This window comes from Lipotes vexillifer, unplaced genomic scaffold (assembly GCF_000442215.2).
Source record: "Lipotes vexillifer unplaced genomic scaffold, Lipotes_vexillifer_v1.1 scaffold100, whole genome shotgun sequence".
In the NCBI taxonomy this organism is placed as follows: domain Eukaryota; kingdom Metazoa; phylum Chordata; class Mammalia; order Artiodactyla; family Lipotidae; genus Lipotes; species Lipotes vexillifer.
In genome coordinates, this window is record NW_006774075.1 from 23446 (window position 1) to 36425 (window position 12980).

Here is a 12980-nt window from a genome sequence, read left to right on the forward strand (position 1 = left end):
AAAATAAGAATAGGACTAAAGGATGGTGTTGACCACTTGAGCTAGGGTGCATCTTGCTGCTGTGTTTACTGGTGCAATGGATCATTTGGGCAGTTCTGCTCACCGACTTGACTCTATTTAAAGTCTAAGTTCAATTCAGTCACCATATGTGGACACAGCTGGTGCTGGCTGAAACAGAATTAGATCACTTTCTGAGATGATTCCAATCTTCAAAGTACTTCAGCTGAAATACCAGATAAGTGAAGCAAAGGGTCATCTATGCTCTAAACAAAGGGTCATCTGTGCTCTAAACAGAGACTTTATCAGAATGGGTCTCCTCTAGATCTGACACAAACTACAAGTTTTAAGATCTTCTGGTCCTCACTGTTCCTATCACTAAAAGGACTGGAAAAGAAGGGACACCAAAAGTTCATTTTAGCTCTTCTTTAACCACTATCAGGAGGTGTTAGAGTCCAAGAGACTTGAATTCTTTTTTTTTTTTTGACATAAAATACTTCAGTGTACATATTATCTATAGAAAGAAGAGCAAATTATAAGCACCTGCCAGAAACTTCAGGGGAAATTTTCCATTGAGCAAGAAAGGATGAGCCGACATTATTTCTACAGTACCCATTATTTCTAATTTGAGATTTATGAGAGGTCATTGACCATGAGAGGTCAAATGACACACATTTACTTTATGTGTCATACTATTTATTTTTAGTCAACTTAAACTTTAAGGGCTTTTGTCTTCTGGTTTGTTTACAGAAATAACACTTTTTAAGGAAAAATAACATTTGCAAAAAAAAGTATTTAGTGAGAAGAGTAGAAATGTCAAAATTAAAAAAAAATACCTTACTGAGGTATGACTGACATACAAAAAGCTGTACATATTTAATGTATACAACTTGATGCCTTTGAAGGTAAGTGTGCACCCATGAAATCATAATCATGATTTATGCCATAGACGTATTCATTACCTCCAAAAGTTTTCTTCCACCCTTCTATACATTATTATTAATATTTTTGTGATAAGGACACAACATAAGATTTACCCTCTTAGCAAAATTTTAAGTATACAATGTAGTATTGTTAATAGTAGGCACCATGATATACAGTAGGTCTCTAGGACTTATTCATCTTGTATAATGGAAACTTCATATCCTTTGAACAATACCTCTCCTTTCCCTTTCTCCCCAACCCCTGGCAACCACCATTCCATTCTCTTCTTCGATGACTACCAGACCTGAATTATTATCCTGGCTCTCTTACTTATTGTCTGTGTGACCTTAGGCAAGTTACCTAGACTTTCTAAGCCTATTCACTCTTTTGTAAACCAAAGGAAGCCTCACTGGGTTTCCATGAAGATAAACTGACATATATATGAGACACATATATGAGAATCTCTCATGCATATTGAGCACTAAATAAATGTTTATGACCTTCCATTTTGTTTTCTTTTCCACTTAAGTTTGTAGGAGTGAATTTGGTCTATATGAGCTTTTGTACTTCAGTTGGTCTCATCTAACTGAGAACTTCTTGAATGGGATTAGGACCCACCAAATTCTGCACAGTTCAAAGCCAATAACTGTTTATCGAATAGAAAATGTTTGAATTTCCTCAATGCTCTGAGAGAGAGATAAATTTCCATTACTTCCAATTATTTCACTTGTAATAATTAGATATCAATCTTATGACTCATGATATTGCCTTATATTGAAATATAAGGAAGACAAATTCTTAAGGTAAGGAGAAAATGAGTGTGAGATATTAAAAAGTTCCTTATGCATTTCTGAAATAAATGTAGTGTGCTTGTTTTTGACAGAATTGCTGCTTCAGGGGAGAAAGGTGAAAATCTATTAAAGGGAAAAAAGTTTCTAAAGAAGAGTTTCTTTTTATTTTCTTCAACAAATTCTTACTGCCAAGTATTGGCTCTTGGAAAATACAGCTAGCCACCTATAAAGTTGTAATAGAAAATAGTAAAAGCAATGAAATGTACAATTAAGGATCACACACCCTAGATATCTTCTAGTTCATTAGTCTTCCTATCTCCATCCAGGAGTTTTCTCAATCTCTTGCTTTTTACTCCCAGACTCAACTACAGTGAAACTGATGATAAGGTTCACTCTTCTTTATAGTGTTTCCTTGCACAAAGCAATGATCTCTTAAAGATGATGTATAATACTCCCTCAGGAAATGCTGTCCATTTTAAACTTTTTTTCTGCATGGTAGCATTCTGTTTTTCTCAGTGAATGTTGTAAGCTAGATCAGTAGTTGTAGGGATTTTTAGTGGATTCACCAGTACAGAGAGTTCAAGCCAAGTTGTGTGAAATTTTGGGGAAGGGGTTGTTCTAGAATTTTTGAGGGTGAATTCAGGGGACTGAAGGAATCAGTAACCAAATGTAGATGAAAGCATTTGTTGATTCAACAAACATTTACTGAGCTAAGATAGGTACTGGAGATGAAAAAAAAGTAAGAGAATCTATACTCTCTTCAAAGAGTTTCTGTTTATAGTGTGGTGGGAGAATGTCTATGTGAGCCCATCGACTACAATGCCCTTTTCTTGATATAATTACACAATGTAAAAAAAAAAAAGTGGAACTTCTTAAATAACCAGATTGGTGGGGAGGGGGTGGTGAGAGGAAAGTCATGTGTTCAGTGTGGATCCCAGAGTGACGAGAAGTCAACCTTCTCTTCAGAGGCTCTGGTGAGCCAGGAAGGTGGAGCCATGGGTTCCATAAGTCTGGGAGTAGGATATTTATCAGAGACCCCAGAGACTCAGGGACTTATAACTTTTTTTCCCCACTGAATGGCTCTGTGGCCTTAACCACTCAATTATTTAGAGCCTTATTCATCTATAACTGCAGCGGGATTGGTGGTTAAGTACCTTAAATTCCCTTCAATGATGGATGCCTAGAAGTATGGCAAGGGGAGATGGGGGTACAGAACATGGGACCCTGACTTGTTGCAACTTCACTGGTGGAGTCACCTCCTTCTTGCCTCCTTAAGTCACTGTCCAGCACTGTAGTGCTCACAAACCAAAGTCCCCTTAACTCGCTCTTCCTCATTGATGTCCTGAGGAATCAGGATTGTTCTTAAATGTGGGTTAGGAATAGCTCACTAAAAAAACCCATATTCCCAGTTGGGACTGATTCATTCTGGTTTAGGGGACTTCCCTTTGTGTTTTCACAGGTATCTATGCTTACCTCTAGTGTAAGAAGTGTAACTGTGTATCAAAACAGGTTAGTTGTCTAGTCAGCTGTTTGGAGAGAGGAGGAAGTCTCAATAACCTCTCCACCCCCAGCTCTCAGCACAGAGCTAGGAATGTAGTAAATGCTTAATATATGTTTGCCGGATGAATGGATGAATGAATGAATCAATGAGTGAATGAACTCACATTTTGCTGAAAGTCTGATGGTTATAGACAGTCTACAATTTCCCCCAGGTTATGATAATATTGAGCAGCCAGAAAGGTTAAGCTCCAGACATAACTATGATCTTTATTTCAAATTCAAGTAGCCTTTATTTTGTAGAATTTTGTAGAAAAGTTTAGCATCATAAAGACCTTCTCCTGAGATTGATTTTTCCCTCAAATCTGTATCTGTGTCAAAATGCCACAAACAAAGTTCTGCAGAAAATGCAGTGAAAATTATTCAAGGTGGGCAAGGAGAAAATATCAAAGCAAGTCTTTCAGGTGGAAAGGTAATTTATGGCTTTAAGTAAAATCCTTTCTCCTTGCGCATCTTGAATAATTTTCACTGCCTTTTTCTCCTCTTGTAATCCTTTCTAATTTGTACCATATTCTCTGACTAGGGGTATATGCTCATTGACCTATCATCCAAGTTATGTTTACACAAATAACTTTAACATTAGTGATAATAACTGATATATTTGAATGCCAGGCTAAGTGCCTTCAGTGATGTTATCACACTGAAGTTCTATATTCTTGTAAGAAAACATTATCCTCCCTACTTTTTAATAATTAGAAAGTTAGAGGGTGAATAACTTGTCCAAGGTTTTGTACCTGGTAAGTGTCAGAGTTAGAAGTCACACCAAGATCTAATTTCATTATCTGTATTCTTTTAATTATTTCATGTTGTCCCTCATGATATTAAATTCTTGATAGATGGAATATATTTTGTCTAATAATCATAAAATCCAATGAAATAAAAAGACAATTGTAAATGGTGAGTACATGGAAAAAATCAGTCAGTTGCCTGCATTTTTCACCTATGAGGATCTTGTGAGGTATTATGATATATCACCAAATATTAGATTTTTCCATAATAAAATTAGAGATTCAAGGAATTTGGGAATTCATTTTTACAGAGAATATTTATTGATCACCTATTGTGTACCTGCTTTTCTGAGCTTGGGGCATAGCAGAACTGAACAAAATCCTTACTCTCTAGAAAACTAGGAGAACAACACAGATAAAATCCATGATCTTATGGAATTCTCATTCCCATTATTGTCTCAATTACAATTCAGGTGGAAACAAATTATTCCAAATTACACAGATAATCACCTCTTTAGTCCATTTCACTGCTCCTGTAGACTTAACCAACCTTAACCACCTATTGGGACCCCAAGCATTCCTTTGAAAATGAATTAAATCTGTAGAATGGAGAATAAAGAAAAATATTTAAGTTGTTTTTTGATCTATTTCTCAGTGGACAATATTGAAGTAATATAATTTCTGCTTTGGTAAAATGGTAATGAGCCTTTATGCTCTAATATTGTGTGGGAATTAGGGGATTGTTGACAATAATTGTGCCTCAAAAATTTGTGAATTATTTAGTGAATTAAAATTTACTTCATTAACTCACATTGCACAGGTATGGACAATAGTCCCCAAGGTCATCGATGTGTACAAACTGAACCCCTGTGGACATGGTAGGTCAGTAACTCACCAAGACATGCCATGACCTTTATTTGGGAAAAAACTTTTTTTTTTTTTCAAAGAGAAAATTGGCCACCTATTGGGTTGGCTAAAAGGTTCCTTCATTTTTTTCTGTAAGATGGCTCTAGTAGTACTTAGTTGTCTTTAACTTCCTTCAAAACAATTGTGTTTGATTGTATATGACAGCTGTCATATCAGGGTGCATTTTAAAAAAGACATCAAAATTGGTGAATTTTTGTGTAGACTTTTTTTTTTTTTTTCGGTACGCGGGCCTCTCACTGTTGTGGCCTCTCCCGTTGCGGAGCACAGGCTCCGGACGCGCCGGCTCAGCGGCCATGGCTCACGGGCCCAGTCACTCCACAGCATGTGGGATCTTCCCGGACTGGGGCACGAACCCGTGTCCCCTGCATCAGCAGGCGGACTCTCAACCACTGCACCACCAGGGAAGCCCAGTGTAAACATTTTAATATTGAAGATGGAAGAAAAAAAAACTTTTTTGGCATATTATGCTTTATTATTTCAAGAAAGGAAAAAACTCAAGCTAAATGTAAAAAAACAAAGCAAAACAAAGATTTGTGCAGTGTATGGAGAAGGTGCTGTGACTGGTCGAACATGTCAAAGGTGGTTTGCAAAGTTTCATGCTGGAGATTTCTTGCTGGATGATGCTGCACGGTTGGGTAGACCAGTTGAAGTTGATAGCGATCAAATTGAGACATTAATTGAGAACAATCAATGTTATATCATGCAGGAGACAGCAGAAATACTCAAAATATCCAAATCAAATGCTGAAAATCATTTGCATCAGCTTGGCTATGTGAATCGCTTTGACGTCTGGTTTCCACATAAGTTAAGGGAAAAAAAAAACTTCTTGACTGTATTTCCGCATGCAATTCTCTAGTTAAATGTAATGAAAATGTTCTGTTTTTAAAACAGACAGGGTGACAGGGTATGAAAAGTGGATACTGTACAATAATGTGGAATGGAAGAGATCGTGGGGCAATTGAAATGAGCCACCACCAACCACACCAAAGGCCGGTCTTCATCCAAAGAAGGGGATGTCGTGTAATGGTGGGATTGGAAGGGAGTCCCCTATTATGAGCTCCTTCTGGAAAACCAAACATTAATTCCAACAAGTACTGCTCCCAATTAGACTAACTGAAAGCAGCACTCGATGAAAAGTGTCCAGAATTAGTCAACAGAAAATGCATAATCTTGCATCAGGATAATGCAAGACTGCATGTTTCTTTGATGACCAGGCAAAAACTGTTACAGCTTCACTGGGAAGTTCTGATTCATCCACCATGCTCACCAGACATTGCACCTTCAGCTTTCCATTTATTTAGGTCTTTAAAAAATTCTCTTAATGCAAAATATTTCAATTCCCTGGAAGACTGTAAAAGACACCTGGAACAGTTCTTTGCTCAAAAAGATAAAAAGCTTTAGGAAGATGAAATTATGAAGTTGCCTGAAAAATGACAGAAGGTAGTGGAACAAAAGGGTGAATACATTGTTCAGTAAAGTTCTTGGTGAAAATGAAAAATGTGTCTTTTATTTTTACTTAAAACCCAAAAGCACTTTTTGGCCAACCCAATACTTATCCTGCATTCACCAGCTAATTGCTCTTTCTGCTTCACATGCCTCATAGATGAGTTATCCCCAGAAGAACCTTTGAATCGAAGACTGTCCCCTTTTTTCAAGCAGCATCACTTGGTAGACAGGATACTCGAATAGCTCCAGTTATTTGTAGTGACTGTACATTTTAGGTATTTAGTCCATTAGTCCATTACCTGCAACCTTTGGGAATCCTGGAACTTAAGCTTTGTGGCTTTGACATGTTGGGTGTGATCTTGGATATCCCCGAAATGTAGTAATAGCTCTTTTTTTTTTTTTTTTTTCCTGGTGTGAATTCACCTCAGCTGTCATTGAAGGCAAATGTGTAGGGTAATTAGGGAACTTATGGCAGTGACTTACTTTTATTCTACACATACATCACCAAAGGGCTTTATGAAAATTCATATCCTGGTTTTCTAGGTCCAGAGAAGGGCCTGAGATTCTGCATTTTTCTCCAAGGGTGCCTATGATTCTGGTCTTTAGAGCACCCTTTAAATTGTGAGTGAACCTGATCGACTACCCATGAATCACAGCTCAAGGCAGCTGTGTTGTTTTCCTTTTATTGTTACAGGCCCAGTAATTGTAATTGAGGTTTTAAAGAAGCAACTTAAAAATTTGTGGTTGCAATTGAATGTACTTTATGAAGAAAATATATGCTACACTGATGTTCGCAATTTGGGATTAAGAAACTCTCACTTGAGATGGAAACCTCATCCATGTCAGGAGTTCATTTTGTACGTTTGGGGAACTCCTTCACATACGTTATTTTATTTGGACCTTACTACCACTTTGAGGTTGACCAGGTGAATATTTTGCTAACTTATTTTTACAGATAATTCAAATGAGAAACATAGCAGTGGGTGACACCCCCAAGATCACACAAAGCATTGTGACAAAGCAGAGGTATGAAACCAAGGATCCCAGCTTTTAGTTTGGTGGTAGAGCCATCTAACAAAATGCTTTTCATTTTATCCTTCCAAAACCCTCTAAATTGGTTGCCTTGCTTCACATATTGTATGTTCAAACTAAATTGTTATATATGCTTATAATATACTTAGCTATCATACACGTCATTACCATTATCACCCAAAACACTCCACGGCAGTGCTTCTGAAAAGCACTTATTATGTTTAAGGAATATTTTGCTTGGTACACTGGATATACAAAAGAACATAGGAGTCAAGGCCTGCTGTTCAAATACCACACAAATGGTTTTCATGACAACATAAGAGAGGAGATTTGAAATATCAAATTACAGATATCAAATCAAATGAGCTAATACACTTTTGTTGAATGCTTAATACTTAATGAACACTCAAATAATGTTACTATCAAACAGGTGTCTAAACAATAAAAGTTATAGAATATTGAAATATTTAGTGGTCAAGGAAATCTCAACAGATGAAGGAAGATTTTTACTGCCTCTTGAAAGAAGTAAAATCAAAGTGGTTAAGAGCAAGGCTCTGGAGTTTAGGTGCCTGGGTTTGAATTACAGCCCAGCCAATCCCATGCTGTGTGAATTTGGGTCAAGTAACTTGACTCAGTTACTCTCAGAAGTAACTCTGAGCCTAAACTTGCTCATTGGTAAGCTGGGGAGAGAATAATTTGTTCTACCTCAAGTGTTGTTGAGAAAATTAAATAAGACATAAAAAAACACTTAGTATACTGCTTGATACTTGGAAAGTGCTCTGTAATCAGAGCTAATTTTATTGATCATCTACTTGTTCTAAGCACTACTTACACATGTCTACTCATTTCAGCTTGACAGCAACCCCATGAGGTCATGCATTATTATTCCCATTTTAAATATATGAATACTAAAGTCCAGAGAGATTAAATGACTTGCCTTAACTCACACAATTTGGAATTGTGAGAAATGTGGTTAAAACCCAGGTATCCGGCCTTAAATCTGTGTTCTTTACTAAACTATACCAACTGTACAGACATCAGTTCTGTTATTACTTCTACTATACTACCACTACTACCACCACCACTATGACTATTTTTGCTATTATTTTTATGATTGCTGCAGTGGTTATTAATATTATTTGTATTGTATGCCATTACAGCTTTAGGAAAGCTGAACAAATTAAGGTGAAGTGGTGCATTCTAGTGTGAGTTAAGGTAGAAAGGTGGAGATCCATCTGGCCTGATAGAGAGCTGCTGCGCCCAGTATGACAGAGGTGGAGAGCTTGTGGGGTGAAGAAGTAGGAAATTAGGTGGAAGAGGGAAGTTGGTGCCAGACTATAGGAGATCTTTATCTCACTCTAACTTGATAGGGCTTTGTTCTGAGGAAAATGGGAGATTTTTTTTTTTAAATTGGAGTATAGTTGCTTTCCACTGCTGTGTCAGTTTCTGCTGTACAACAAAGTGAATCATGCATACGTATACATATATCCCCTCTTTTTTGGATTTCCTTCCCATTTAGGTTACCACAGAGTACCGAGTAGAATTCCCTGTGCTATACAGTAGGTTCTCATTAGTTATGAAAATGGGAGATTTTGAGTCTTTTTAATAAGGGAATGATTAAGTTGCATCACCCACCCATGTACCCCATCCACTCTAATGCACATTAGGAATGTAGCAAAAAAGGTCTTAGCTATTCTCAGGACAACAGATATGATCACAGACTCACAAACACATATGCTGTACACTAAGAAACCCACACATAAAATGTGGCTATAAAGTAATGATGCTAGTTGCACAAGGCTCTTGTGGAACCTATCTTATTACTCTATAGTCTTGGCTCCTATATAAGAAATATATCAGAAAATAAAACTGGGGGAATCAATCACATTGCTTAGAAGTTCTTCTATGTGACTAACTTAGTGGGTATGTGATGGAAGAAACTTTTATGGTAGGGAAATTCCTATCAGTCACAGCTTTTATAACTGCTTATTGAAGATATACACAGCTCTACAATGGCAGTGCTAAAATTGGCTTTTACTTCCTTGAACTATCATTGTATTGAACCATGTAACCAGAAAATCACAATGTGGTGATCTTTCTCTACACTAATCCTTCCATGAGTGCTTAATGGCTTGTCTGTTCATCTTGGAGATAATAAACCTTGCATTGAAGCAATAGCTGTCTTGGCGACTTTGCATAAATCATTATTTGTAAAAGTGAAGGAAAACCTATAGATAGGAACCAAGGACTGGGATTGCTCAGCTTTTAAGAATTAGCTCTGGTAATTGCTGTGACTACATTAGAAATGCACTGAGCAAATAGACACAGACCAAAAAGTAAATATTATCTCTCAAAGTGATCAATATAACAACTTCCAACACAGGAAGGGCAATTATTAAATATCCTAGCAAGGTTTGTCAGAGCAAAACAACATTGTAATAAAATGCCTGCTAGGTAGAAAATGGGAAACAGACGAAGACCTATAGAAACATGGAAAGTTATTCTTCTATAGCTAAAAATCAAGTTGACGTGTTATAAGAAAGTGTACATAGAAAATAGTTATGTTATTAAAATAGTACAACTTAAAATTTTAAAACTAGTTATTTCTGATGATTTTAAAATATTGCTTCAATTAAGATAGTTTTCTTAAGGCAGGAGACCGATTGGCTTCCCACATGAAATTTGTACCATCCTGTTTTTCAGCTTCTCCTGTCATATCTTGAGTCACTGTTGAATCACTCCATTTCTCAGCATCCTACTAGGCTAAGAGAACACAAACATTTTCTTGAAGTAAACGCAGATAGAATTTTCTCCGCAGATAGAATTTTCTCCCCAATACAGATTCACAAGAAAACAAGACAGAGAGATTGAAGGGAGAAGTAGGACACTGTATTTAGGCCAGTTGCCTGATTTCCACCAAACTTTATCCTAATTTATTTTTAGGCTCTTGTCCCAGAGGCTGATTTTGTTGTTCAAGAAGCAGACACACCTACAGTGGATAGCTCAGCCAGCAAAAAATATTCTCAGATTAGTAACAGACCAATAAACAACACACTGGTGAGTCTGAAGCTGTTAGAATATCATCCTGCTGTGTTAGCCAATGGTTCAAAGTTTGCACAGGGAGGCTTTGTTTGTTTGTTCATTTCTTTCTTTTTCCATTCTATTATTACTGCTCTTTATACAATTTTTTGCTTTCTCCAAGTTACCTCCCACCCCTATTCCTCTTCCTTTCTTCCTTTCTTCATGCTTTCTTTCATTTCTCCTACCTGGGCTGCTGCGATAGTCTCCTAACTGGTTTCCCTGATCCTACTCTTGCCCCTAAAGTCTGTGCTCAACCCTGTAGCCAGAGAGATCTTTTTAGGGCATAAGTCAGATCATACCCCTACTCTTCAAAACACCCTGCCCTGGCTTCCTATTTTACCCCAGTCCAAGCAAAAGCCCGTGCAGAGGCTACAAGGTCCTACAAGATCCAGTCCTCTGTTTACTTGCAGAGCTTGTTTCTTCCTTATTTCTCCCAGACAAGACAGACCCACTCCCAGCCCAGTGCTCTTTTATTGGATCTTCCCTTAATATCTGAATGACTGACTCTCACTTTCTGTAAGACTTTGCTCAAACCTCACCTTCTCAGTGACCACTGACTACCTTGTTTAAAACGGAAATCAACCCTCCTCCTTTCACTCAACTCTGGCATTTTTTTAAAATTAATTTTTATTGGAGTATAGTTGATTTACAGTGTTGTGTTAGTTAACCCTGGCATTCTTGATTTCCTTTACCCTGTTCTTTTTAACATATTACACAATTTACATATTTATTATGTTTATTGTTAATTGTCTTTCTTCTTACACTACAATGTAAGCTCCATTAGAAAGGGACCTTTGCTTGTTCAGTGATTTATTCCCTGAACCTAGAACAGTGTCTGAGAAAAGCAGGTACCTGATAAATATATTTTTCAAAAAATGAAAGTAAATATCTTCAAGATGGGAAACAGACAAGAAAGTGAAATATAAAACAATTGGTAAGTGTGATGATGGAGGTCTGTAGTTATTTTAAAAGTAAAAATAGAAAATTTCCATCTCTGTTAGCATGAGGGTGAAGGCAAGCTTGAAGAAATGATCAGAGAAATGGTAACATTAGTGCAGGATTTTGGAGCATGATGAGAATTTCACCAGGCAGAATAGAATATCACAGGGAATGCATTCTGGATAGAAAGAACAAGATGTGAGAAGGCACTGGTGTGTGAGAGCCACCTTGTGTATATATTTGTGGAAAGAAGGTGCAAGCAGTATGCTTAGATGTATTACAGAGAACATAAGGGTAGAAGTTGGAAATGAGGTTGTACAGGTAGAGCAATAGAGGAGCCAGATGATGATGGGTCTCACTTGCAAAGCAAAAGAGATTAGATTTGTCCCAAAGACAACAGGTATTCACTGAAGGACTGAACAGTGGAGAAATGATGCGATTTAAACTTTTAAATATAGTGATAGCATAGGATGGATGGGAGAAAATGCCTCTGGTGTCTGAGAAACCATTTGCAGGATACTGCTGGAGACTTCAGTTAAAGCAAAGGAATCAGAGAGCTGAGGGGTCATGTCTGAGAAAGATTTAAAAGGAAGATCTCTCAAGAATCAGTAACTGATAGCTGATGAAGTGCAAGGAACAAGGATGAGTCTAAGATAATTCTGACATTTTTAGTATGAGTGACCAATTGGATTGTGATGATATTAGCTATAAATGGAAAATTAAGAGATGAGCAGGTTTGGGGAAATAATGTTTTTAATGAAATGTTGAGTTTTTTGTGCTAGGGAACTCCCAGAGGAGTCATAAAGTAATTAAAAATAAGTGAATTAAGTGGGTAGAACTTAGGATACAAGTTTAGAAAGGTGGTGATAGAGATCTGAGCAGGAATAGTTATTGACAGTTAAACCATGATGAGTAGTGTCATTGTCCCACCAGAATCTGCCGAGTGATAAGAAAGCCAAGGTTGGTGTTCTGGGGAAATTTACTATTGTATTGTTAGGTAGAGGAAATACTACCTGTGAATGGGATACTGCATAAATCATCAAAGATTTGGGAAGATAAGGAGGGTGTAGTGCTGTTATGGAAGTCAAGAAAGAAAGGAATGACCCCCATGATTCTGTACTATAGGGAGACCACTGAAGATAAGGAATGGAGACCAATGAGTTACCCACCTTACTAAAAATTTTTCAGAGGCGTTTTGGGAATGGAAGACAAACTACAGTGTATTGAAAAGTCTAAGGGGTATAATGGGTAGAAGATTATGATTATAGATGAGTCTTTAAGAAACCAGATATGAAGGGTAGCATAGAAATAAGGAAGCAATTTAAGGTGGATATAAGGTGAAGAGAAGATTATTTCTCATACAAGAGAGAATTGTTGGGCAGATAGATTCAATGCTGTCCAAGAGTTTGAAAATGAAGGAGAGAGACTAAGCTGTTCTCATCCCTGAAGGAAGGGGCCCATTCTGTGTGGGGAGAAATAGGAGTTGGGATGCAGATAAAAAATGGAGGCATTAGCCCCCAAAAGAAAAAAAAAGATTATTTGTTCTTTGAAGTTGAGA